The sequence below is a fragment of the Canis lupus genome, chromosome 27 (genome assembly GCF_048164855.1).
Source record: "Canis lupus baileyi chromosome 27, mCanLup2.hap1, whole genome shotgun sequence".
NCBI lineage: Eukaryota > Metazoa > Chordata > Mammalia > Carnivora > Canidae > Canis > Canis lupus.
In genome coordinates this window covers 13,467,914-13,495,682 of record NC_132864.1, presented here as the reverse complement: position 1 = coordinate 13,495,682, position 27,769 = coordinate 13,467,914, and the positions used below count along the sequence as shown (strand labels likewise).

At 43.2% G+C, this 27,769-nt stretch overlaps 1 protein-coding gene and 1 long non-coding RNA gene across 24 annotated transcripts in view; one reads left to right on the top strand and one right to left on the bottom strand.

The window, feature by feature from the left end:
- The window catches only part of CLIP1 (CAP-Gly domain containing linker protein 1), a 124,776-nt gene extending 99,954 nt beyond the window's left edge, over positions 1–24,822 (bottom strand). For 12 of the 22 annotated variants that reach the window (XR_012019163.1, XM_072802361.1, XM_072802381.1 and 9 more), the window contains exon 1: positions 24,683–24,822. The gene's annotated coding sequence lies outside the window, so the exon portion shown is untranslated. Of the gene's footprint in view, positions 1–4,469; positions 4,561–8,670; positions 8,916–14,831; positions 14,987–24,682 lie in introns of those variants that run through there. The other 10 variants (XM_072802371.1, XM_072802364.1, XM_072802362.1 and 7 more) reach the window with 4 other exon arrangements.
- On the top strand, positions 4,584–27,318 carry LOC140619251 (uncharacterized). Of its 2 annotated transcripts, XR_012019164.1 has the most exons (3): positions 4,584–4,900; positions 23,511–23,730; positions 25,257–27,318. It is a non-coding gene; the product is annotated as an uncharacterized lncRNA (long non-coding RNA). The 2 variants fall into 2 exon arrangements; XR_012019165.1 differs by lacking the exon at positions 23,511–23,730.
- Positions 27,319–27,769: the final 451 nt, after the last annotated feature.

Genomic DNA, 27,769 nt, shown 5'->3' with positions numbered 1-27,769 from the left:
ATTTTTTATTCTCAATTTCCAAACTATAATATTGCAACATAGACTACACACTAACCCCAAGAATTCTATATTTACATCACTGACTGACACCATAGTTCTAATAGTTTTTCAAGCCAAGAACCATTTGTTGTTGTTGGAGGAAAGGGAGAGAGACAATTTTCTCCATGCCTACTGCAGAGCCCAATGCGGGGCTCAATCTCACAGCCCCGAGATCATGACCTGAGCCAAAGGCAGATGCTTAACCAACTGAGCCTCCCAGATGCCCCAAGCCAAGAACCATTTGTAGAATGTTTATCTCTAGAACTCACTTCTGAATAGTCAAAAATAGCTACTATTTTGCTTGTACATTCTCAAATGGGAAATGCAGAGAGGGAGATCTTCTAAGCACCAACTCCATACCAGACAGAAGGACTCCGGAATATATAGGTGGTTCAGCTGCACAATCCCTTCCAATTCTCTTCCTTTTCATTACAAGGTATACATTTCACCTAACAGGAAGCTTTGTTGCTGAACATCAACACTAGAGGAACAGAGGTTCTGGTTCTGTGTTTTGTTTTGGTTTTTTTCCTATGTAACCTATTGGTTTAAGAGACAAAAAAAAAGCCAGGCCTCAAGCAAAAATTTTGAAGCAGATTAATATCCTAGTTTGTGATTAAACTCTGAAATCTGACCTAAATAAATTTTTAAAGGGCAAGATATTTATTTCAGGGAAATAAATAATCTTAGAAGACCTATCTTCTTTGCCATTTCCCAAAAAAAGTATGCTTTACATTTCTTGAGAATGTCAGCTTTACGCCAAGTTAAGATTCCAGAAAGTACAACTATTCTTCTCCACCCAACAAAAAAATGTGTTCTACCCCCTGGGAAGTCAAGATTTGGTACACATTTGTTGAGTGTAGTAGATACTCAAAAAGACCAGCATCTGGGAATGTTTCATGATTAGGATAATGTCAGTACACAGTAAGCACCCAAATATGTATTATTTCTACGAAATCAAGCACCACACTTTCCTTTCAGATAGAACTTCCCTCACTGCACAATATTTTAACAGGAAATTACATATATAAATCTCATGTTTTAAACAGATTTTCAGGGGTTGGGGTTACAGTTCAAGACTATACCCTTCTTGGGGCAGTCCAGGTGACTCAGCAGTTTAGCACCCAGGGCCTGATCCTGGAGACCCCAGATGGAGTCCCACGTCGGGCTCCCTGCGTGGAGCCTGCTTCTCCTTCTGCCTGTGTCTCTGCCTCTCTCTCTGTCTCTCATGCATAAATAAAAAAAATCTTTTTTAAAAAAAGACTACATCCTTCTCAAAACAGAGAAGATAAGCTTACTGCAGTTAGTCCTCTTAATAAGCAATCTATATTTCATAAAGAATACTGAAAAAATTCAGATAAAGAAAAAAGTTGCTTTTACGAAAAATGCCAAGACCTTGGAGGAAGGAAAAATAAACATAAAAACATGACTCTAGTAAGGAATCTCAAAGTTGGAAATGAAGTCAAAGCCATCTAACACTATGCAAAGCACAGTGAGCAAGTGCTACTTCAGTTGACCCAGAAAACTACCAACTATCATTTTAAGATGCCTCTGGGATCTCTCCTCCTCTGCTATGACCTGCTACCATTCCAACTCCATCTGGATAACCGTTTCATGAGAGATCTTGCAATGGGAATGGGAATTCAGAAATCAAAGATTCAGTTCTATTCTCATTGCATAAGCATTTATGCTGAAAACACAGAAATGTGGGACGCCTGGGTGGCTCAGCGGTTGAGTGTCTGCCTTCAGCTCAGGGCATGATCCTGGAGTCCTGGGATCGAGTTCCGCATTGGGCTTCCTGCATGGAGCCTCCTTCTCCCTCTGCCTCTGTCTCTGCCTCTCTCTGTGTCTCTCATAAATAAATAAATCTTAAAAAAAAAAACAACACAGAAATGTTTATAACAATGAAAACTGATCTAAAATAGTTAAAATTCATTTGAAATTTGTAGTTTCAAATTTCTACAACCTATGTGTACAGGATGGCTATTTCTAAGATGTCTGAAAAACATGCCAGTTAAAGAGACACATTTGAAAAAGAACAGACCTAGTAGACCCATAAAAGGCTTGTAGTCTCAAAGAAAGTGAATGTTTTAAAACTCTAGGCTTTACATGTTTAAGAAAATAGGGACATATGACTATCACAGAAAGAAACACATAGAACAATATTTTAAAAAGAGAAGTCTACTTCAAAAAAATGGGATGTTGAGTCTCATACATGCTTTGTGGGCAGCCTGGGTGGCTCGGTGGTTTGGCACTGCTTTCAGCCCAGGGCGTGATCCTGGAGACCTGGGATCGAGTCTCACATCAGGCTCCCTGCATAGAGCCTGCTTCTCCCTTGGCCTGTGTCTCTGCCCCTCTCTCTCTCTCTCTCTCTCTCTCTCTGTCGCTCATGAATAAATAAATATTTAAATAATAATAATACATGCTTTATGAGAAAAAACAGTAACAAAACAAAACAAAAATTTGGCCATTCAATAATCTCTCATCTTAAACTCACAGAATCAAATTTAGAAGAGACCGCTATTTACTTACATAAAATATGGGAGGGGATAATTTATCAAGTGCTTATACCCAGTATATAAGAACACAGGGTAAAAAAATAAAAAATAAAAAAAATAAGAACACAGGGTTTTTGAAGTTTTTGTTTAAAGGAAGACAATTGGGGGCAGCCCGGATGGCTCAGCGGTTTAGCGCTGCCGTCAGCCCAGGGTGTGATCCTGGAGACCCTGGATCGAGTCCCACGTCAGGATCCCTGCAGGGAACCTGCTTCTCCCTCTGCCTGTGTCTCTGCCTCTCTCTCTCTGTGTGTGTGTGTGTGTGTGTGTGTGTTTCTCATGAACAAATAAATAAAATCTTAAAAAAAAAAAAAAAAAAAAAAAAAGGAAGACAATTGGGATCCCTGGGTGGCTCAGTGGTTTGGCGCCTGCCTTTGGCCCAGGGCGCCATCCTGGAGACCCGGGATCGAGTCCCACATCGGGCTCCCAGTGCATGGAGCCTGCTTCTCCCTCTGCCTGGGTCTCTGCCTCTCTCTCTCTCTCTCTGTGACTATCATAAATAAATTTTTAAAAAATTAAAAAAAAAAATAAAGGAAGACAATCCTTGGGGCACCTGGGTGGCTGAGCATCCAACTCTTGGTTTTGGCCTGGGTTGTGATCTCAGGGTGGTGGAGTCAAACCCCACATTGGGCTCCATGCTCAGCACGGAGTCTGCTTCGGACCCTCTCTCCCTGCCCTTCTTCACCATGATGTCTCTCTCTCTCTCATAAATAAATCTTTTTTTTTAAGATTTTCCTTATTTATTCATGAGAGATAGAGGCAGAGACATAGGCTCTATCTCTAGATAGAGGGAGAAACAGGCTCCTCACAGGAAGCCCAATGTGGGACTCGATCCCAGGATCCTGGGATCATGCTCTGAGCCAAAAGCAGATGCTTAACCACTGAGCCACCCAGGTGTCCCTCTCATAAATAAATCTTTAAAAAAATAAAAACAGGGGTGCCTTGGTAGCTCAGTCGGTTGAGCCTGACTCTAGGTATCGGCTAGGGTCATGATCTCAGGGTTCTGGGATTGAGTCCTGTGTTGAGCTCTGTGCTCAGCACAGTCTGCTCGTCCCTCTCCCACCATCCCACACCTATAAATGGGTAAACAGAATCTTTGAAGATAAAAATAAAAAATAAAGGCCAATCCTTTAGGAAATTATATGTATTAATCATCAGAGACTACATTTTTGGACCTTTGTATGAGCCAACACTTTTTCTTCCAAATCCGGCTAAAACAGGTATAAAGAGCAAAGCAATATATTAAAAAAAAAAAATGATAACAACTTCTCAGCTCTGATGCATCTGAATTTAGGCCTCTGGATCATAGACAATTTATACCAATGCTGACAACCAAGTCTCATCATTTCAAATTGTTACTTGCTCTAATGCTAAAGATATAATTTCAAAGAACAAAAATGTTAGATTTGCAGGGAACAGGAAAATTGATAGCCAATTACATAGCAAATAGAGCTACTAACCACATAGCCATTCACACAGTAAAATACTTCTGCTCTACTACTTAGTTTTCTGTTTTGAAATTTCCTGCCAGGGGATCCCTTGGTGGCTCAGTGGTTTAGCCCCTGCCTTTGGCCCAGGGCGCGATCCTGGAGTCCCGGGATCGAGTCCCACGTTGGACTCCCGGCATGGAGCCTGCTTCTCCCTCCTCCTGTGTCTGTGCCTCTCTCTCTCTCTCTCTATGTCTATCATTTATAAATAAATTAAAAAAAAGAAAAAATGAAATTTCCTGCCAGAGGATATTTTAAAACAATAATTTTCTTACCATTATACAATCTTCTGTAAAATATAGAGAGCCTAACATTAGTGTATCTTTTTAATTTACAGAAGTTGCAGGAAAGTTCTACCTGTACAATCTACCAATATGAAACAAACTGGTACCTCATGGTGTCTGTATTATTGGACCAGGCCTCAGCTCATATCTTGCCAAGAGCTACACAAACATTTTGAGCAACCCTGCCTACGAGGTCATGATGATGACATCACAAAGAAGAATTCTGAGGTGGGTCTGCCTCGCCAACCTCACCACTTTAAAGAAAAACCAGGAGTGCCTGGGTGGCTCATTCAGTTAAGCATCTGACCCGATCTAAGTTCAGATCTTGATCTCAGAGTCATGAGTTCAAGCACCACACTGGGTTGCACGCTGGGTGTGGAACCTACTTAAAAAACAAAAAACACACACACAAAACTCAGAAGTTTCTGTATTCCTGAATCTGGAGCTGATGACTCAAGAAACACATTTTCTCTCAAAGGGTTCTCTCATCTAAGACAAGCATCTTCCTCCACTGCTGTGACTGGAAAAAGCGATGCAGGTAAGCAGAGAAAAGTACACCCACCTAAGTCCTCACCTCACCACCAGAAACTTCTTTTAATGTATTTCGAGCTGTCAAGTTTTAAATCTGGCTCAGTTTCAAACACTTTTTCTTAGTATTCTCTCCTGGGAAATTAAACAGTATTTAAGAATTTTAAAAGCTGAGTAGGAAGCAAACCAAAAACCTAAAATGTTATCTCTGCCTTGCCAATCTAACTTCAGCCCCAATATTTACTCTATTTACTAAGAAGAATGAAGATTAAGATGTGTAACCTAGAGTTAATTTCGAAAATGCAAAAAGCATAAAGCCTTACCACGACTCTGCAGTAGTGTATTTTTGTTAAGAAAGGGCAAAATTGCCAGACTATTGGTAACTGCTGTAGCTTCCTCACTCAGGAGTTTTGGAGTTCACAAGCCAGCATAGAACAAGAACTAGTAAAAATTTATTATTATTTCTAAGCAGTTATAAAGTCTTGAATTAGAAGGAAATGTAACAAAGGATTAATAATTATCTCCAGGTAATATGGGATTAGTGGTAGTTTTCAGATCTTATCTGTGTTTCCTTGGGTTTCTCAAATTTTATTTAAGGAACAATGTAATTTCTTGAGCAAAAAAAAAAAAAAACTGATTTTAAGACACAGTAAAATGGCTTCAACCACAAAGAAAACACTCTACTGTGCTGTTTTCCACACAGGAACATAAACGCAGCAAACATGTCCAGCATGAGAAGTGCACACGCATGCACTGTCTAGGTGCTTACCAACTGGATTTAGTCTTCCCGGCATCCCAGACATTTTCCAGCTCCCCTGGCTGCTCAGTACGGTCACGTGACTGGGTTCCAGCCAATGGCATCTGAGGGGTGTAGGCTGTGCACCACGCCCAGGCCTAGCCCTTAAGACCTTCTCTGCGTGGCCCCCATGCCCGCCCTTCCATTGGCTTAATGGAGACCAACTGGGCAGCCAAAAAAGCATAGCTTTTGCCTAGGTTCCCGAATCACTCCTCCCTGGTCCCTCAACAGTAACAAACCCACCCTGAACTTTTCCATAACTGAAAATAAACTTCTACCTGTTTAAGTCAGCAAAATCAGTAGGGTCTCTTAGGGCAGCTAGCTCTTCTTAGCTAATATGGGACAGAGATAAAAACCTCAGTAGAGCACACAACTCTTGATCTCTGGGTTGTGAGTTGGAGCCCCATAATGGGGGTGGAGTCTCTTTCCTAAAGAATGTTAAAAAAGAAAACTATGGGGATCCCTGGGTGGCGCAGCAGTTTAGCTCCTGCCTTTGGCCCAGGGCGTGATCCTGGAGACCCGGGATCGAATCCCACGTCGGGCTCCCGGTGCATGGAGCCTGCTTCTCCCTCTGCCTATGTCTCTGCCTCTCTCTCTCTCTCTCTGTGACTATTATAAACAAATAAAAATAAAAATAAATTAAAAAAAGAAAGAAAACTATGGGGCAGTCCCGGTGGCCCAGCGGTTTAGCGTCGCCTTCAGCCCGGGGCCTGATCCTGGAGACCCGGGATCGAGTCCCACATCGAGCTCCCTGCATGGAGCCTGCTTCTCCCTCTGCCTGTGTCTCTACCTCTCTCTCTGTGTGTGTCTCTAATAAATAAATAAAATCTAAAAAGAAAGAAAGGAAAGAAAGAAAGAAAGAAAGAAAGAAAGAAAGAAAGAAAGAAAGAAAGAAAGAAAGAAAGAAAGAAAGAAAGAAAGAAAAAGAAAGAGAAAGAAAACTATGACTAGAGCTTTACAATCACCTCTACTAAGTCAACTGACAACATTTTCAGGATAAGCACTTGAGACAGAAATATGTCATACCATCAAAAGCATAATTACATGAATATATATATATATATATATTTTTTTTTTTTTTTTTTTTTTTTTTTTTCTGGGTGGCGCAGTCCGTTGAGTGTCCAGCTCTTGGTTTCTGCTCAGGTGGTGATCTCCAAGGTTGTGATCTCCGCAGGGGAGATTGAGTGGGAGTGGGGCATGGGGCTGGAGTCAGCTTAGGTTTCTCTCTCCCTCTGCCCCTACCCCCTACAAGCATACACTCTATCTAAAATAAATAAATAGGGGGATCCCTGGGTGGCGCAGCGGTTTGGAGCCTGCCTTTGGCCCAGGGCGCGATCCTGGAGACCCGGGATCGAATCCTACGTCAGGCTCCCTGCATGGAGCCTGCTTCTCCCTCTGCCTGTGTCTCTGCCTCTCTCTCTCTCTGTGACTATCATGAATAAATAAATAAAATCTTTAAAAAAAATAAAATAAAATAAAATAAAATAAATAAATAAGTCTTTGGGGCGCCTAGGTGGCTCAGTCAGTTAAGTATCTGCCTCCAACCAGGTCATGATCCCTGAGTCCTGGGATCCAGCCCCATATGGGGCTCCCTGCTCAGCCAGGAATCCGCTTCCCCCTCTACTTCTTCACTCTGCTCCTGCTTTCTCTCTAATAAATAAATCTTTTAAAAATAAAATAAATAAATAAAATCTGGGATCCCTGAGTGGCTCAGCAGTTTGGCACCTGCCTTCGACCCAGGGCATGATCCTGGAGTCCCAGGATCGAGTCCCACGTTGGGCTCCTTGCGTGGAGCCTGCTTCTCCCTCTGCCTGTGTCTCTGCCCTGCCCACCCCCCCGTGTGTGTCTCTCATTAATAAATGAATAAAATCTTTAAATATAAATAAATAAAATCTTTAAAAAGGCAAAAAAAACATTTTGCTGGCAAGGGCAAAATTGGTGTAAAAAACATAAGTCTAACTACAGCGCACTAAAATTTACATGAACTAAGACTGATGAATTGACAATGGTTCAGTTAGGTGATGGAAGTATTTTCTCTACATCTGTGCATGTTTGAAATTCTCCATCATGTAGTTTGTATTATATGAAGTAATTTAGTAAAATCTAAACCCTGCCTTCTCCCTAACCTAAAAAAAGCTTAAGAAATTTACAGAAGAGATTCCTCAAAACAAGCAGTTCCCAAAAATAAACATGGTATAAATCATGTCAAACAAAAGGAATAATGTTCTTCATAACTCCTCTCTGATTTTAAGGTTTTGTTTACTCATTTTGGTTTTGTATTTATTCACTGTTAAAAAAAAAAAAAGTTATGGCTTACAAAAATATAAAGAAAGGCACAAAAGGCTAAACTAGGAAATGAACACCTGGATTCTATCCCAGCTGGATGACCCTGAACTAGCATTTAACCCCTTCCCAAACCTTGGTATCCTCAGTTATAACTGGAGATTACTGACTTAAGTAAGATCTATTTCCAACTCCATCCTTTTGTGGTTTGACTGTTTTTGGATTTCAAATCCAAACTCTCTTAAGTTAAAGGGCAAGGATCCAAAATGAAAGGTAAGCCACTGTAGTTCTAACTTTGCCAAAGTAAGAGAACTCTGCCATGTGTGAGGAGAGACGACTCGTCTGATAAGATCAGCTTCTTACAAGCTCAGCATCTCCTGGCACTCTCCGGTAGAGCACTGAATCCTCCCTGGCAAATCACATCCTCACACTTCACCTGGTCCTCTCCTGGTCCATTTCGCCCCATGAGCAAAACAAGAATCCTCCTTTACTTACTAACTCTGGAAATTTTGTTGGAAAGCAAAGGAGAGTTGAAGACTCTGCAGTGCAGTTAACCTGCCAGGAGAGGGAGTTTGGCACTGAGCCTCTGGAAGCCAGCTGCATTCTATTGATGGCAGAGTGGCACCTGGAGACCTAAGTTTCAACTCTGCCCTGCTGGGCACCGAGAGGAAATCTGGCACCAAACACGTTACACGACTTACCTACAAACAGCCGTGCTCTGAGACTTCTGAGCTCCCTTGTAATTCTAAAATGATCAAAGTTCATGAACTTAATAACAGAAGTTCCAAAAGTAATAGTCTAGTTTGAGAGAGATGTTTCTGAGGCTCATCTTCAAGTCAAGCTTGAGAGAAAAATTCAAAGGCTGTGTTCTAATGTCATATTCCAGAATTTGGGAGGTCCATTCACAGCTTAGTCCTGTCCTCTGGAGTCATGGTTATGTAAGTGTCTGTTGCATGCTATGTCACTTGCTGTCCCCCACTCCCAACATGGGAGATGCAGTGTAACCTGAGCTGGTCTGCTCCAGCCACTGAAAACACTTACACAACACTCTGGTAGCTTTCCAAAACTGACTCATGTTTCTACTAAAGAAGGGCAGGTTATTCGATTTTTTCCCTCTTTCAGCTTCTTTATATTCATATCTACGTACAGAAAAGATTGGAAAAGACAAAACGGAAGAGCATTTACATATTTTCTTCAACTTTACAAGGAAGGTCAAGTATTTCAACTTCGCTTGAGACAACCAAAACCCAATCAATAAGCTGACGGGCCTGCCTGGCTAAGCTGAGCTTACACTCCTGGGATGGGAGTGCACGGCCACATCTTGCCTCCTGAAAATGGGCTGTTTATACACCAAGGCCCGTACTGCTTCACACCACACTTTCCCCTGCATGTGGGTTTCCGGGATGTTCTCTAAAAGAATAGAAGCAGAGGCATCCCCTCCTCACGGGGTCCTTCCTGGTGACTGTTTCTGTTTCTGCCCTATCTCTTCCTTCTCCACACTGCACTAACCACCATGCAGTCTCCTATTACTGAACGATGAATCACACGCCTGTCTTGTTTGCATAGCACGCGATGACTAAGGTCCTCATGGTCAGGGGTAAGATTTGTCTTTGCATCCAAAGAAGCTAAAAAAGTATTTGGTACACAGTAAGAGTTCAAAGAAGTTCTAAACTGACTCAACATCAAAACAAGAACCTGTAAAATGATGCAATACTACAATTTTCAAACTAAAGCATCAACTAACTCTATCTCTAAAACATTGACAAAGATGACAGCAATAGATTTTCCCAATAACAGGGGCTTTTTTTTTTTTTTAAGATTTTATTTATTTGACAGAGAACATGAGAGAGCGAGAACGCAAGCACAAGCAGGGGTAGCGGCAGGCAGAAGAGAGGGAGAAGCAGGTTTTCTGCTGAGCAAGGAGCCCAATCCAGGGCTCAATCCCAGCACCCTGGGATCATGAGCTGAGCTGAAGGCAGATGTTTATAACCAACTGAGCCACCTAGGTGCCCTCAGGGGCTTCTTTTTAAAACTAGGCCAATGATGCTATGAGCAAACTGTTCAATAGCTACCGCCAGTGAGTGGTATGTAAGAGCTGTAAGTCTCAAGTTAGATCATTATCTTTGTTGACACCACCATACTTTTTTTTTAATTTTTTTTTATTTTATTTATTTATGATAGTCACACAGAGAGAGAGAGAGAGGGGCAGAGACACAGGCAGAGGGAGAAGCAGGCTCCATGCACTGGGAGCCCGACGTGGGATTCGATCCCTGGTCTCCAGGACCGCGCCCTGGGCCAAAGGCAGGCGCTAAACTGCTGCGCCACCCAGGGATCCCGACACCACCATACTTTACAGAACAGCACTGTCTGATAGAAAATATAAGACAAATATATACTTTTAAATTTTCTAGTAACATTTAGAAAATTAAAACAGGTAAAATAACATTTTATTTAACTGAATATATCCAAAATAGTACTTCAAAACGTAATCAATATTAAAATTATTAATAGGCTGTATCACATTATTTTTTCCCTACTAGGTCTTTGAAACCCATTGTGTATTTTTTTTAAGATTTTATTTATTTATTCATGAGAGACAGATAGAGAGAGAGAGAGAGAGAGAGAGAGAGAGAGAGTGTGTTAGAGACACAGGCAGAGGAAGAAGCAGGCTCCATGCAGGGAGCCTGATATGGGACTTGATCCTGGGTCTCCAGGATCACGCCCTGGGCTGAAGGCGATGCTAAACCGCTGAGCCACCAAGGCTGCTGCCCATTGTGTATTTTATATTAATAGCACATCTCAACCAGGACTTAACACTTTTCAAGTGCTCAACAGCCTTATGTGGCTTGTGACTATTGTACAGGACAGTACAGGTCTAGAATATATGTTTAAGGTAGAATGTAAATGAAGTGGCCTTCTTCTTGGCATCAGTAACAGAGTTGCCAGTTGCCCCAAATCCCCCTAGATATACAACATTCATCTTTTCCAATTTCTTTTTAACATTTTTATTTATTTATTCATGAGAAACACAGATAGGCATAGGCAGAAGGAGAAGTAGGCCCCCTGCAAGAAGCCCAGTGTGGGACTCGATCTCAGGACCCTGGGATCATGACCTGAGCCAAAGGCAGATGCTCAATCACTGAGCCACCAAGGCACCCCTTTCCAATTTCATTACAACACACATATGAGGAAAAGGAAAAATGTAAAATCTTGAATATGAAACTGTGGATAATTTAATCACTAAGATAAAAAGGGGGGGGCGCCTGGGCAGCTCAGTGACTGAGTGTCTACCATTGGCTCAAGTCATGGTCCCAGGGTCCTGGGATGGAGTTCTGCATCAGACTCCCCACAGGGAGCCTGCTTCTTCCTCTGCCTATGTTTCTGCACCTCTCTCTGTGTCTCTTATGAATAAGTAAATAAAATCTTTAAAAAAAAATAGATAAAAAGGAGGGCAAAGTATTTACTGTAAGGGGATCTTTAAAATATCAATTTGAGGGACACCTGGGTTGCTCAGCAGGTTGGGCATCCAACTCTTGATTTTGGCTTGGGTCATGATCTCAGGGTCTTGAGATGAACCCAGCCTCAAACTCCACACTGAGTCTGGAGCCTGCAAAAGATTTTCCCTTTCAGGAACACCTGGGTGGCTCAGTGGTTGAGCGTCTGCCTTTGGCTCAGCGTGTGATCCTGGGGTCCTGGGATCGAGCCCCACATCAGGTTCCCTGTATGGAGCTTGCTTCTCCCTCTGCCTGTGTCTCTGCCTCTCTCTCTCTCTCTCTCTCTCTGTGTGTGTGTCTCTCATAAATAAATAAAATCTTAAAAAAAAAAAAAGATTATCTCTCTTCCTCTGCCCCTCCCCCCCTGCTTGAGTTGTACATGCATGTATGCTTTCTCTCTCTCAAAAAAAATAAATATTTGGGGCAGCCCCGGTGGCTCAGCGGTTTAGCGCCGCCTGCAGCCCAGGGTGTGATCCTGGAGACGTGGGATCGAGTCCCACGTCGGGCTCCCTGAATGGAGCCTGCTTCTCCCTCTGCCTGTGTCTCTGCCTCTCTCTCTCAATCCTGTGTATTCTCATGAATAAATAAATCTTTAAAAAAAATAAATAAATATTTGACAAGGGATGCATAATGTATAAAGATAACCTGCTGGTAGCACAACGCACTGGCCAGTAAAACCGATAGCTCAACACTAAGAGTTTGAAAATACACCCACACAATACTCAAAGCAAAGTACACAGATTGAGTTACAGATTAAATTTAATAAGTGTGTCTCAAGATACACAAGAAGAAACAGAGAGTTGGTGACCGGCAGATTGAAGGCCAATGTAGCAGGAGCAGCATTTCAAGTACAAAGAGGGGCTGAGAGCATTATTGCCAGATACTCCACTCTAGAGGAGAGCAGCATCATGCTTAGCTTTTGCTGCCTTTCCAATTGTAAGAAACCAAGGCAGAGGAGAGGAATGGCATAAGAGTATGTGGAAAGGCAGGCTCGAGACTGGAGAGAAAAGCTGTAGGAGAGTCAGAGACGCTAAAGGTTAACACATCAGTTGTTTCTTACTAATCTGATATTCCCACACACACACTTTATTTTAGTAAGTGGTCTTTGACTTAGAAACGATCTAGTGGCTATAAAATAAGACCCAGGGAAGAAAAAGCATTGTCCTACATTTTAACTTTTGAGAAACTTGCTGGTCTTCTGAATGAAGACACAACACTGGCTGGGGGATGAGGGCTTCTCCTCTAGAGTGGAGTATCTGGCAAGCACAGGAGGATCAGTCGGTATGAGTGACATGAAGCGGCCTCAAGGCCATCATTTGTTCTGGCCTCCCAGAAGCTAGCCCCTTGAGCGCAGGGAAAATGTGTGAGACATCACCAAACACAGTATAGGGCACAGGTCACAGATCCACTGCTTGAAATCAGTGCAACAACAAGTGAGTTAAACTAGAGAGAAGAGCAAGGAGAGGTCTGGAGCCATTTGGTTTCAGCAGCAACTAAGTTATTGGCTTAAAGGGTAAGAGGATAAATCTTAAACCTGAGAGGTTAAGTCTGTGATGACTGGTGCCCATAATGACAGGGAAATTCCAAATTGCCCCTCTGCTTCTTTATCCCAGTATCTCCAACAGAGAATTAGAAGACTCCGGAATAATGAAAAGATCAGCCAGGGGAAAAGGCCATGCAGCCCAGTCAGAAATAAACTTCCACGAGAAGAAAACAACTTTCCAAAATGGAAAGAGGAGAAAGAGTATCCATCTTCCTAAGAGCTGACTCTGTCTTTCCAAGGCATATGCCTAAAAGGGTGGAGCCAAGTCTCAAATTTTGATCAGGAGGCCAGAGCATCTGAAAATAGTGGTGTTCTTAACAGAATATCATGAAATATTGAGATAGAGTATAAAAAATGTTTAATACATAGTAGCAGGAGCCTAGAACTTAGAACAAACAATGCACAACACATGATATAGCTTTTTAAACAAGCCAGAGTCAAACAGCTTTAAAGTTAACACAAAGATTAAAAACAAAGTGCACATCTCTCGCAAGGACAGAGTACAAAAGATAAAAGAGATAAGTAAATATTGTAGTCACTGTTTAAAAGAATCAATGTGAAAAGCACATTTAGACACTAAAGGAGACAAGCCAGGAAGGGTCAGAAGATTAACTGACTTCTTAATTCAAATGGTGCCCGAAAGCAGTTGCACTTCCAATTTCTAACTGGTTAGAGGCCTTACAAAACAATTTATAAAATCAGTTTACCAACTTAAGTGCTGGTTTGAGGATGTCATCCAGTAAGATACTGAAGGTAAACAGAAACTTTTACTACACACTCTAGCAAAATCAGAAATAGAATTTTAAGTGATTAAAGACTCAGTTCAGGATGTTTGCTGGATGAAGTCAGAACAGGGTATCAGTAGAAAGACATGACCATTTCAAAATTTCTATGCTTGAAAATCATGTTTTTAAGGCTCAGTGTATGACGTAGTGCAGAATACAAATTGTACCCAGAATTTCAAAGTCTATAGCAGTTTTAAAAAGGAGAAGGAGGGGGCTGAAATCCAACCAAGCCAAAGAGATCTGGAGCATTAGGCAATTTTTCTAGAAGATGACACTCTGCCATGATGCAACTGCCTGCAATTATGAATGTCTTTGTACAGCTAAGTTTGAGTGAAGATTTCATGTTCCTGCTACTTGGATAAACAGAAAATAAGCAGCCTCTCAAAGTTCATCCATCTGCAAAAGAATTTTTAAAAAAGGGAACATGGAAAGCTGAGTAATTTGAGCTATTTTGCTCATTTACACAAATATCTACAAAATTCTTGTGACTCTGTAACTCTAATACCACCAGCTGAGAGACAGATCTTAGACAGAAATTAGTAGGCCTGGTTTGTGTCTCCCAGAAGAACTTACTTAATAGGTCGACAGCAGTCAATTATACTAATGTGTCAAAAAGAACTAATGTGCTTAATATAGCATCATAAAATTTTAGAATCAGAAGAGACCTTAGCAATCTAGTTCAACTTCCTCATTTTACCACTGAGGAAATGGACTCTAAAAAGTGAAATCACTTGTTAAGGTCCCAGTTACTTAACAGTCTAAGACATAAAACCTCAATCTCCAGATTAAAGACTCCTGACCCTAAAAGTGTGCTGATGAATAAAAGTTTCTGAGCTGTTATATACAGCAGTGAGAGGAGTCAATCCCCAGGCAAGTTAAAATTGGTGTCCCTTTCTAATCTTCACAAAGGAATAAAAGTAAGTATACTGTCTCTTCCCCTTAAACAGTCAGACACTGCCGGTACTTAAAGCAAATACATACCAGATGTTTGTTCTGAACAAGAAAAGAGTACAAAGATAATTCACAAAACAGCTACTTACTTGGTTTTCTTTTCCTCTTTATAAAATCTCTCGTTTTTACTCAGCAAATAAGCAAATTTAATATTTGCTATATAGGTCTTCAGATCCAATGGGAAAGAGAAAAATCACTTTTCTATTTTTCACAGTACTAAAGGATACCTGGCTATTTCAAGAGAAAATACCACTCTACTCATTTCCTCACAAGTCTCTAAGATGCTTTTCTGTACAATCACCCTGGATACTATAAACAGAGACTAGGAAATGGTTTCATTTGGATCTTAATACCCAGCTTCATTGTTGGTTATTTTTTTCCTGCTTAGGTAATCTTCCACACAGACACAGAGCAGGTCCTATCAGACCTTAGAAAGAAAAACTCCAACTTGGGGCGCCAGGCTGGCTCAGTCTGTAGGGCATGCAACTCTTGATCTCCAGGTTGTGGGTTCAAGTCCCATGTTGGGTATAGACATTACTTAAAATTAAAATCTTAAAAAAAAAAAAAAAAAAAAAAGGGATCCCTGGGTGGCGCAGCGGTTTAGCACCTGCCTTTGGCCCACGGCGCGATCCTGGAGACCCCGGATCGAATCCCACGTCGGGCTCCCGGTGCATGGAGCCTGCTTCTCCCTCTGCCTATGTCTCTGCCTCTCCCTCTCTCTCTCTCTCTGTGACTATCATAAATAAATAAAAATTAAAAAAAAATTAAAAAAAAAAAAGCCAACCTTACCTTTAGTTAAACCCTGGGAAATAAAACTCACAAACATACAAAAGAGCCTGAAATTTGGCAAGGCACAAGTTCTGACATGAGGAACAGAAGATGCTTTTCCATGCTGAATTTAACTCCTCATAAATTACAAGTTCTTCAGTGACAACTGTTCATTAAAAGTGTGCCCTTTAATAATGGCAAGGCACTCCTACTCAAACTAACATTCGAAAACATGGCCAGGAAGAAAGATTTTAATTTCCCGTACTGGTAGAAGTGGGTTTTTCCCTATTCTGACTTAAATGAAAAGAAAACTAAGCGGAACCTAACTTTCTAAGCAACGGGCAGCCAGGAAGACCCCAGGGACTAAATGGAAGGTGAGGAAGAATTCTAATGTTTACTGAGTTTTATGCACATTGCCTCATTTAATCAACATGGCAACTACGCAAAGTAGCTATTATCCCCAATTTACAGGAGAGAACACTGAGCTCCAAAAGGTGAAGCAGTCTATAGGAGGTCTTCCATTAATTAACAGAGCCAGGATCTGCTGCCAGGCAAAGGACTGACTTCCATTACTAGCCCTGCATCCCCCTCCCAAGAGCAGAAGGTATGTCTGTTTTACTCAACTTTGTATCTCCAACATCCGCACAGGTGCCTCCCTAAGGTAGGTACGCAATAAATGCCTGATAGATGTATAAATTAAAAGGTAATTGGTAAACTCAACAACAAAAAACAGCTTAACAGTGGGCAAAGGATGGGCAGCCTGGGTGGCTGAGCGGTTTGGCGTTTGCCTTCGGCCCAGGGCACGATCCTGGAGTCCCGGGATCCAGTCCCACGTCGGGCTCCCTGCATGGAGCCTGCTTCTCCCTCTGCCTGTGTCTCTGCGCTCCCCCCTCTCTCTATCATAAATAAATAAATCAATCAAATAAGACAGAGACAGGCAGAGACACAGGCAGCTGCCTGCAAGGAGCCTGCTTCTCCCTCTGCCTAGGTCTCTGCCTCTCTCTGTGTGTCTCTTGTGAATAAATAAATAAAACCTTAAAAAAAAATTACAATAAGAAAAAAAAAAATTACAATAAGATACCACATTTGATCCTTGCTTGGATGAATGTAATTTAAAAACATAATAAATTGGCAAGGATGTGGAAAAAATGGAACCTCATTCATTGATGATAGTACGACCACTTTAGGAAACAGTTGTGTGGTTCCTTACAAGGTAGAGCTCCCATATAAACCAGCAATTCCACTTCTAGGTATACACCCAAGATAAATGAAAACTTAAGTCCACTCATAAACACAAATGTTCATAATAGCGTTACTTGCAATAGGCAAAAAGTGCAGCAACCCAAATGTCCATCAGCTGATGAACAAAAAGTGGTATACCCATGCAATGGAATATGATTTAACCCTAAAAAAGATAAAGTATTGATACATGATGCTACAACACAGATGAACTCTGAAAACATTTTGCAGGTGAAGTCATCCATACTGCATGATTCCATTTATGTGAAATGCCTAGAATAGGCAAGTCTAGAGAAACACAGAGTAGGGCTGGGAATATAGGGTTTCCTCTTGGTGTGAAAAAAATATACTAAAATCGCTGGTGGTGGTGGTTGCACAACTCTGCATGAAAAAGAGTTTACCCAGCAGTTTTTCCTGTTTACCACCTACAAATATTGGTATATGGTATTTTTGGTCAAATAACAGAAAAAAAAGACTTGCAGAAAACTCAGTGATTAAAATGCTAGATGGGATACCTGGGTGGCTCAGCGGTTGAGTGTTAAGTCTTCGGCTCAGGGCATGATCCTGGGATCCGGGACTGAGTCCTACATCGGGCTCCCTGCAGGGAACCTGCTTCTCCCTCTGCCTGTGTCCCTGTGTCTCTGCCTCTCTCTCTCTCTTTTTCTCTCTCATGAATAAATAAATAAATCTTTAAAAAAAATAAAATGCTAGAGACCAGTGGGATGAACTCATCAGGGCAGGGAAGCCTCTCCTTGATGTAAACCCAAACTTCTTAATTTCCTGTGACTTGCCCTCAAAATACAGAGCAGTAGACTATCCACTATTATCTCAACATGCTACTTTTATGCCTCATTATCTTTGCTCAATCTGGCCTAGAATGTTTTACCTAAACTATCCCTGCCTCGGGGCACCTGGGTGGCTCAGCTGGCTAAACATCTGCCTTCCGCCCAGGTCATGATCCTGAGGTCATGGGATGGAGCCCCACGATGGGCTCCCTACTCAGTGGGGAGCCTGCTTCTCCCTTTCCTGTTCCTCCTGCTTGTGCTCTCTCTCACTCTCTCTGTCAAATAAATAAATAAAATCTTTTAAAAATTAAAATATAAACTATCCCTGCCTCAACACCCTAGATTTCCATCAATACCAAACACAAGAAAAGAAAAAAGAAAAACAAAACAAAACAAAAACAAGTGCTAATTCCTACTTGGGAAGCATTCCTGAATCCCCTCCCATATTCACACTCCCAACACTAATGAAGTGATCACCTTCCAGGGTCTCATCCCACCTTACTCACTGTAGCTGTCTTACCTTGTGAGAGACAGAGCTCCTTATACCTAGAAGAGTCTTCAGAACACAAGAGATATTTGATAAACTGGCATTTCTGGGGCTTTCTCCCACCCCACCTTTCTATTGGTTACATTCACCTGAAAAGCTTTTCTATAAACTTAACTATGTACAAAACAGGCAACCACTGTATGATACAGGACTGGCCCTTCCTTTGTCTTCATGTTCCTCGGCCAATTTGGCATTTGAAAGCACTGATTTCCTCTGCACTATGGTTACCACCTGACAAGGTTACCTAGAGCTCTCCAGTTCAACAAACCTGAATCCCTTCCATTAATACAGCAACCTCACAGGATGGACCGGGCAAGTGTCACCCCCACTTCACAGAACAACAAGCAGAGAGAGTTTAAACAACTTGCCCAGTCGAGGCTAAAGCAAATCCAGAATTCAAACTTCTGATAGTTCTTATATAATTCTGATTCCTCATGCTGATTTATTGAGAGTCCAGTGAAAATATTACACTTTTAATTACTTAAAAATATTAATATAAATTCAGACTTTTAAAAAAGTATTTAAAACACTGAAATGCTTTTCCCTGGGCAGTAAGATTATGGCTAACTTGCCTTTTTCTGTGTTTTTGTATATGTTTGTTTTACACGTTATGCCTTGAACCTACATAAGACAACTGATATATATTTAATGAAACATAAGGGTCACTGTCAAACCAGTATATAAGGAAAAAAACACCTGTGAACCCCCAAAAATGATCACTTCACTGGAAACATTTTCTAAAATCTAAATTTGAAACTAGATTCTCCATGTAACAACCTAAGTAAGCCATATATATATGCCTTAAAACAGAAATCAGTAATATGGCTTTAAGATAACAGTTTTTTCTAGTCACCCATGTGTGAAGGAAACTTAGTGATAATAGTTTTCTTTCACTTAGGCCATAAAAAAAAATTACCATGCCTATAAAACTCATTTATTCTACAGTCTGGAAAAGAACAGTCTAATAGAATCCCTCCTGCCTTAAGGTATTAGAACATAACATCTCCAATACGAAATTACTCTTAGGAGTAAATCAGTTAAAGAGAGAAGGCAGGAGGTCAAATGATTTGATTACAAGATTTTTAGAAAAATATCCCTAATATCTCTTACCTTTCCTGAGAAGAGAGGGGAAAACAAATGCCAAGTATTTCAGTGCACTACACGACTAGGATCTGTAGAATCCGGGGGGGGGGGGGGGGGGGAATCTCATTATAGTTGCCATTCCTTTATATACCAAACCCAAATTTCGGATGATTTGTACACCCTGATCATCTGGATCTTCAGGCCTTTAACTCCAGAGAAGATACAATAAATCAAGGACTCAGCAATTTTAAGTGTGAAAAATGGGCAGAGTTCATATGGTGACCTGATCCAAGCTATATTTAGACGTAAGTAAAGGAGAATACAAATATCAAACTACTTAATTCAAGTCTCAACTGTATTAGACCTTATGGTCATGTAAAAATATTAGGGCAGGATAATGTACTCTCATTAGGATCCCTGAGAAGAGGTAGAGGAGAATACGTTTCTCCAGGGAAAGATACCAAGGAGAGTTCCTAACAGGGATTCTGTAATAGGACTACTTCCTCTTTCCAAAGATTTTACAAAGCATACTTCTAAGATTTTGTTGCTGAACCAGTTAAGACAAACAATTAGAAAACAGACCCACCCATTGAGTTAGTGCTAGTGGAATCTGTCCTGGAAGTGCCAGATGGAGGTTGAGGGGAAAAAAAGGCTCTTTACTACTTGTGGCCAAGATTCCTTGCTACTTGGTGCCAGGACCAGGATATTAACCCAGACGTCCTAGCCAAATCCAAGTTTGGTTAATTATTATCTGCCAACTTAAAAAAAAAAAAAAAAAAAAAAAAGCCTCTGTTCTGATTGAAACCTGAAGAGGTCGCTCTTACTTGGAATTCTTGTATAGTACCATCAGTCAGTACGTTTTCCCTTAAAAGAGCATTGTAACTGAAATGCCGATTTAAAGCATATGGATTCTCTGAGTTCCATCTACATGGGAAGCATACACTACATATATTAAAAATATGTAAGATGCTGTAATAAGTCTAAAGCCTCCCTAAACAGTTATCTAAAAAATTCATATCCTGGGCAATACTGACAATGCTTTCCAATTAAAATTGAACAGACTTAAATGAAGGTTTATATTAAACAGAGATTTTGAACCCTGAAACTATTAAGACTAAAAAGGAAGGCTTTGCTGCCAGGAGCACAATTCCAGAAAAAACCTATATATGCAAATGTCAGTTACAAGGCCTCCCAGGGTTGAGCAAAGATCCTGCATACAAATAGAGTATACAGGGGATCCCTGGGTGGCGCAGCGGTTTGGCGCCTGCCTTTGGCCCAGGGCGCGATCCTGGAGACCCGGGATCGAATCCCACATCGGGCTCCCGGTGCATGGAGCCTGCTTCTCCCTCTGCCTGTGTCTCTGACTCTCTCTCTCTCTCTGTGACTATCATGAATAAATAAAATCTTAAAAATAAAAAAAATAAAAAAAAAATAAAAAAAAAAAAACAAATAGAGTATACACTCAAGTCTGAGCATCAAGTACTGGTCTGGCTTTTCTGCCAGCCACTTAAGGCACCATTGCCAACATACGCTGCACATTGCTGAAGGTACCATAAAGTAGGGTTCAATTTCCAGCTCTGTATTCACTAGCTATGTGGCCTTCTGGGCAAGTTAGTAAAATTCTTTGAGCCTCCGGTCCCTCAATATTTAACTTTTTCTTCAACAAAGTCAATAATGTTACTATTCTATATCTTTCACTATTTTAAAAATATTTTAAGACATATTTTAAGGACTACAATCTATATAGCCTTAAACTATCTGCGCCCTCCCAGACTCCCACCTCAGGATCTTTGTACTTGCTGTTTCCTCTTCTACTATGCCCTTCCCCAGGGATCTACATTCCCTCACTTTCTCTAGATCTTTACTCAAGTCACATTCTCAGCAACCCTATCTAAAATATCTTGCCACCCTATCTAAAATATCTATTACCCTAACTCTTGCCCCCAAAAGGGCATATTCCCCTTTCCCTGACTTATTATTTTTTTCATACCATGTATATATCATGTCCAATATACAATAAATGTTATCAATATGGTTATTGTAGGGATGCCTGGTTGGCTCAGCAGTTGAGTGTCTGCCTTCAGCCCAGGGTGTGATCCTGGAGTCCCACATCGGGCTCCCTGCATTGAGCCTGCTTCTCTCTTTGCCTATGTCTCTGCCTCTCATGAATTAGAAAAGAAGAAAAAAAAGAAAAAAAGAAAAGAAAAGAAAAGAAAAGAAAAGAAAAGAAAAGAAAAGAAAAGAAAAGACAGAAAAGAAAAGCCAGAGGTTATTGTATTCCTCCCCTACTTGAAGGGGGGGGAGTCTAAAAGAACAAAGATTTCAGTTTTATTCATTGCTATACCATCAGCACCCAGAACAGCACCTGGCACACAGCCATGTTTAATAAATATTTGTTGAGTGAATACCAAAGGAAACTTAATACAGCTCACAGAGAGGTACACCATAGCCCCACCTGCTGCCTTTGGGGAGAATACCACAACACTTTGAAAATAATGTAAAGAACTATCAGCTTGTAACTACTCATCAACAACACTGTCCACTCTTCATATATGAAAAAAAACAACACTGGACCTCACACCTCATCTGTACAATAAAGAGAATTAAAAAGCTGATAATTGGGATAAAGTGGAAAATTACAGAGGGTAAAAGTCTCACTTTAAACACTGAACAAAACTTCCTTTTAATGTTAAGAAATATTAAGCCATCTCCATGTAACTTTACTACCCAACTCTGTTTTCTTTAGCTTCGACCTCTATAAAACCAATCTTAAGACTTACAGACCTCATATTTGCAATCAACTAAATAACATTTACCAAATTAAGTGACATACAAGAGGTGCCTAGCTGGCTCAGTCAGTGAAGCATGCAACTCTCGATCTCAGTTATGAGTTCGAGCTCCACACTTGATGTAGAATGCTTTTTAAAAAATTTTTAAAAAATGAAAAAGTGAAAAATAAAGTGAAAGGTCCTTACTATATACATTCCCAGAATGAAAAAAATGTGTGTGTATAGCCAGAAATATATGAAATATATCTGCAAATAAGAACACTAGGTGACCAGTAAGTGAAAAATTCAAAGATGCCTACCTTTGTAGGGAATACAAGAGGACCAGTTCATCTCTTATTAACCATCCATTGGGTTTAGAATCTCAACAGAGACTACTTAAAAGCAAGGGCCAAACATTACTGAGGTAAGTTCACATGTATTCATGTATGAGTCACATGGGCTGCAGCAGATTCAATGTAAGACACTGGGTACAAAAAAATTTTTAAGTAAAAAGGGCAATTTTTTAAGTAGGTAAGAATTCTAAACTCCTAGAGAGTAGAAACCAGATCAGCTTATGTTGTGCTCAAGCGCAACAGGAGCTTAAGCAATTCTTGAAAAGATAGGGAAGGGCATGATCTTTATCTTCAGACAAAACCTACAAGGGATCCCACCCAATTTCAGCTTTTTTACTCCTTTGAATGAGGGGGCCTAAGATGTACTTAACCACTTTCTCTGGACCTCAAAAACCCAGCACCAGCTGTTTGTAGCGATCACCTACTTCCTTTGGCTTAATAAAAGCCAGCCTTGCTCCTTGCCAGGGATTCGCTACACTAATCCAATAACTAAACACCTGGAGTCAATGCCTGAGCTCAAATCCTGACACCACCACTTAAGTTGTATGACCCTGGGCAAGGTACTTGACCTTTCTTTTTTTTTTTTTAATTTTTATTTATTTATGATAGTCACAGAGAGAGAGAGAGAGAGAGAGAGAGGCAGAGACACAGGCAGAGGGAGAAGCAGGCTCCATGCACCAGGAGCCCGACATGGGATTCGATCCCGGGTCTCCAGGATCGCGCCCTGGGCCAAAGGCAGGCGCCAAACTGCTGCGCCACCCAGGGATCCCGGTACTTGACCTTTCAATGCCTCCTCTGTAAAATGGGGATAATGATAGCACCTTCATTGGGTGAGATGATTAATGAGATAAAACATAAAAAATTTGCCCAAAGCCTGACCAAAGGAAGCCCTCAATAAAGGTTGTTATTATTTCCAGAGAAAAAAATGCCCCAAGGCTGAGGAGCAACATAACTGAGGATTTTTGCAAAAGGTTATCATTAAACTCAAAAGTTAAACACATTTGTTCTCCTGACTTGAGGATACCACAGGTTATAAATAGTAATGATAATAAAATTGTAACACCAACCAGAATCATAACCACAACAGCAGCCACGCTAATACTGAGCTCTTACTGGCTAGGTTGGCACTGTCCTAACCTAAAACAGGAAGAAGGCAAGGTTGCTTTAAAAAAAAAAAAAAAATCCAATGTCCTCTACCCTCCCTTTTTTTTTTTTTTTTTTTAAGATTGATTTTATTTATTCATGAGAGACCCAGAAAGAGAGAGGCAGAGACACAGGCAGAGGGAGAAGCAGGCCCCACGCAGGGAGCCCCACGCAGGACTCAATTCCGGGACCCCAGGATCACGCCCTGGGCTGAAGGCAGATGCTCAACCGCTGAGCCACCCGGGCGTCCCTACCATCCCTTTTAAATATGGTAACTGGTGGCCAAGTTTTGCTATAAACAGGTATGTAGAAGATTACAGACTCGACGTGTAATTTCTTCATACCAAAGAGGTGGGGCTGTGAAGGGAGGAGGGGGTGGTGCTCGGTTCCTGCCAGATGGAAAAGCCACACGAAGTGGAGAAACAGCCCGGTTCAGGGTTTATCCCCAAATCAAAATCAGATTTCTGAGGCACAGGATCTCCACATTAACGGAATCAGAAGCCTCTGCTTTTAAAATAACCTCTAAACAAGTGTCATCTGTCTTCCGAGCCAATCCGCTGCCAAGGGAGAAGGCTCGGGTTACGGGCAGCGAGCGGTGTTATTTCAGAAATCCTGCCGAGCTCTTGTCATCCACCTCCTCCGAGACCCAGAGAGCCCTGGAGGAGGGGGACAAAGCCGCGGCCAGGCCAGGCAGGAGGCCACGGGGCCAGCCCGCCGAGCGGCGCACACGCCGAGGCCACGGCCGGGCGCCCTCCATTCCGGCTCGCGGGCACCGGGTGGCAGGGCCCAAGGGACGCTCGGGACACCGGGCGGCCGCGCCGGGGGGCAACAGGTCCCGCCGGGGCTCGGGCCGCTCGGGCTCCGCGGGCTCCGCCGCTCCGGCCCCGGCCCCGGCGCTGCGCCCCGGCCGAGGGGAGCCGAGCCGGAGCCCGCGAGGGAGCGACGCCTGGGGCGGCGCAGGGGCAAGGAGTCCAAGCTCCATCTTGAGGCGGACGGAGGAAGGGAAGGCCGGGCTCGGCGCTGCCAGGGCCAGCCACTGTCCCGGCCCCGGGGGCGCCACCCCGGGGACCCCTGGCCTCCGGGGCCACCCGCTCGGGCTGCTCGGGCCCCCTCGGGAGCGGCACGCGCGCGGCCCCCGCGGCCCTCCGCCCGCCGGCCCGGCCCCCACCCCGCCCGAGCCCGGCCCGGCCCGGCGCAAGGGAAGGGGAGGAGGACACCGGGAAGGGGACAGGGCCCGCGCCGCGCCCCGCTCACCTTCGCCTCGGCCGCCGCCGGTCGCCGCCACCTGCCCCACTGCAGCAGCAGCAGCAGCAGCAGCAGCCGCGCGGCCGCCGCCCGCCGCCTCCCGCCTCCCGGCTCGTCGGCTCGGGGCGGGGGAGAGCGTGACGCGCCGCCGCCGCGGGGCCGGGCGGGTGCGCGCCGCCAGGAGAAGACGCCGTGGCGGCTCCTCCCCGCGCGCTCGGCCGCCCTGCGCCGGAGGCCGGCGCCCGAGCCCCGCGCCCGCGCCCGCGCCCCGCGCCGCCCCGGCCCCCGCCCCCGCCCCAGCCCCCGGCCAGGCCCGGCCCGGCCCGACTCCGGCCGGAACCCGGCCCCGCCGCGTCTTTGTCTGCGCCCGCCGAGCAGCCCTCGGAGCCCCGCGAGCACCGGGTGGGAGGGCGCCGCGAGGGGAGCCCCGGGGGCCTGGCTGAGCGGCTTCTCTTCGTTTCGGTTAGTTGCGCATTTTCTGCAAGTGTTCCCGGAATGGGCAGGTCACACCCCAGAGCTGCATTCAGTCCTGACCACAGCCCACCAGCCTGATTTTTTTTTTTTCTTTTTTCTTTTTCCCCAGACCCAGGGTGAGAAATCCTTGGACGCAGACGAGGAGGAGCTGCCTACAGCAGGTTGAGTTTGGGGAACGTTGTCTCTGCTTTCCTCCCCCTCCGGGGAAAGACTCGGAGCGCACAACCCCTGGGAAAACCTGAAAGCAAGTGCAGCTTGAGAAGGACCATCTCTGCAGCCGCCTTTCCTCCAGGGAAAGACCGGGGGTTTAAAATCCCCTGAAACGAGCCCAGCCCTTGCTCCATTGGCTTGAGAAAAGCCTCTTTTATTCTCCCCAGCCGCTTGGACGAAAGCCCTGGTTGGTGTCCCTTCCTCCCTCCTCCCCGCGGGCATCTCCTTTAAAAGCTTTTGAAAGGGCCCGGAGAGGAGGCAGCCACAGCCGGCCCGGGCCGCCGCCGCCACCGCCGCCGCGGGCGACCCGCATTGCACTCTCACGGCCCATGGCAACCCCAGAAGCTTTGCAGCTCCTGGGAGGAATTTGCAGCTGTCAGGGAAGCCCAGGGTTTTGCTGCGACTCCGAGGTAGATAAGGGGCCCCCTGGGCTTCCTCCTCCTGCGGGGTAGAAGAGAATAATCAGGAAGGCGACCCCTTTGCTGACCTTTATTCAAAGCCCTGTGCTGCTGGACCAACAAGCTCGCACAGAGCAAAAGGAGGGAGCTGTGTTGGAAATGGCCGAAGTTCTGAATAAAGTGAATTTACCTGCTGGCCCCTCCCCTTGATTCACGTTTTAAATCACGAAAATTATATTTCTGAATTCAACACTTCCCTAATTTGCAAGCCGCGAGGTCACAGTGGTGGGGGGCACCCTTGAAATCCAGTATCCATATTCCTAATCAGAAAGACTCACTTCCCTCATCCAAACACTTCAGCTCTAATAAGCAACCTATATAATCATAGATGTCCTAAAATGAGGTCACCGCTAATGGTGGGGTGCAACGTTTAATGCTTCTGTTTTTATCTTTTCTCCTCTACTCATTCTGCTGAGCCTGTCTTTATTTTTAAATGCTGATAGTTTGTTCATTATAGAGTTTTTTGCATTAATTTCTATGTTTTAATATTGCATTAAAATAATTATTTCTCTAGTGTGTTTTTAGCACCCCTTTAAATTTTGTGATGAAGGCCTGTCCGCCATCCGGCTGAACATTGACTGCTCAGTCCCACAGAGTGGCCAGTGTTAAGATTGAAAAACATGCTTAGGCCTACCTCAAAATAAGCTCTCACATCCCATTTTTAGACTTAGCCACAGAGCATTTTAAAATGTGTGTCTTCTGTAAAAAGTATTAGAACAGCTCAATTGACAAGACTTTGGAAAATGGAAAGAGGTAGCAGAAGTAGAAAGCCAGATAGATAGGGCCGGTCTCCCAGATCTTCATTTTACAAAGTGAGGATGTTGGTAAATACCTACAGGGTTTTTTGTTCATTTTCCGGACCAAAAAATAAAGGTGTAAAATATTTTTTAAGGACATAGTAGTCTCGGGGATCCCTGGGTGGCTCAGCAGTTTAGCGCCTGCCTTTGGCCCAGGGCGTGATCCTGGAGTCCCGGGATCGAGTCCCACATCGGGCTCCCTGCGTGGAGCCTGCTTCTCCCTCTGCCTGTGTCTCTCTCTGTGTGAGTCTCTCATGAATAAATAAATTTTTAAAATATTTAAAAAAATATATAGTAGTCTCTGGGAAAGATGGGATGGGGAAGGTGGGCAGAACAATGTTGCTTTTCACCAAAAACCCTGATATACTTTATTTTTTAAAACTATGTGCATGCATTACTTTGATTCCTGCCACCCCCTTCTCAAAAAAGTATCAAGATCCTCAAATAAAATGAGTAAAGAATACTCTCTGCAAATAAGACAAAAATCAGAGAGGGAGACAAACCCTAAGAGACTATTAATTGTAGGAAACAAGCTCAGGGTTGCTGGAGGGGCGGTGGGTGGAGGACGGTGTAACTGGGTGATGAGCATTAAGAAGGGCAGGTGATGTAATGAGCACTGGGTGTGATATGCGACTGATGAATAACTGAATTCTACATCTGAAACTAATGATACACTATTTAAATAAAATAAAATTTTTAAAAATTCTCTGCAAGGTGATAGATGTTTGTGGCTTGTTTCTATACAGCTGTTTAGCATTCTTTTTTCTGCCAGTTTTTCACAGTACTGCAGGTTTATTATTGTATTACCTGTCTTACTCCACCTCTACTGGAATGTAAGTTGCAAGAGAGTAAGGATCATTAGCACTTTTTTTAAAGATTTTATTTATTTATTTATTCATGAGAGACAGAGAGAGGCAGAGACACAGGCAGAGGGAGAGGTAGGCTCCCTATAGGGAGCCTGATATGGGACTGGATCCCAGGACCCCAGGATCACCCCCTGAGCAGATGCTTAGCCACTGAGCCACCCAGGTGTCCCTGATCATTGACTCATTAATTGCTCTAGCTGCATCCGCAGAATAATGCTTGATCCATAGTAGATTATTAAAAAGGATGGGAGCCTGTGTTGGGCTCCCTGGTCAGTAGGGAATCTGTTTCTC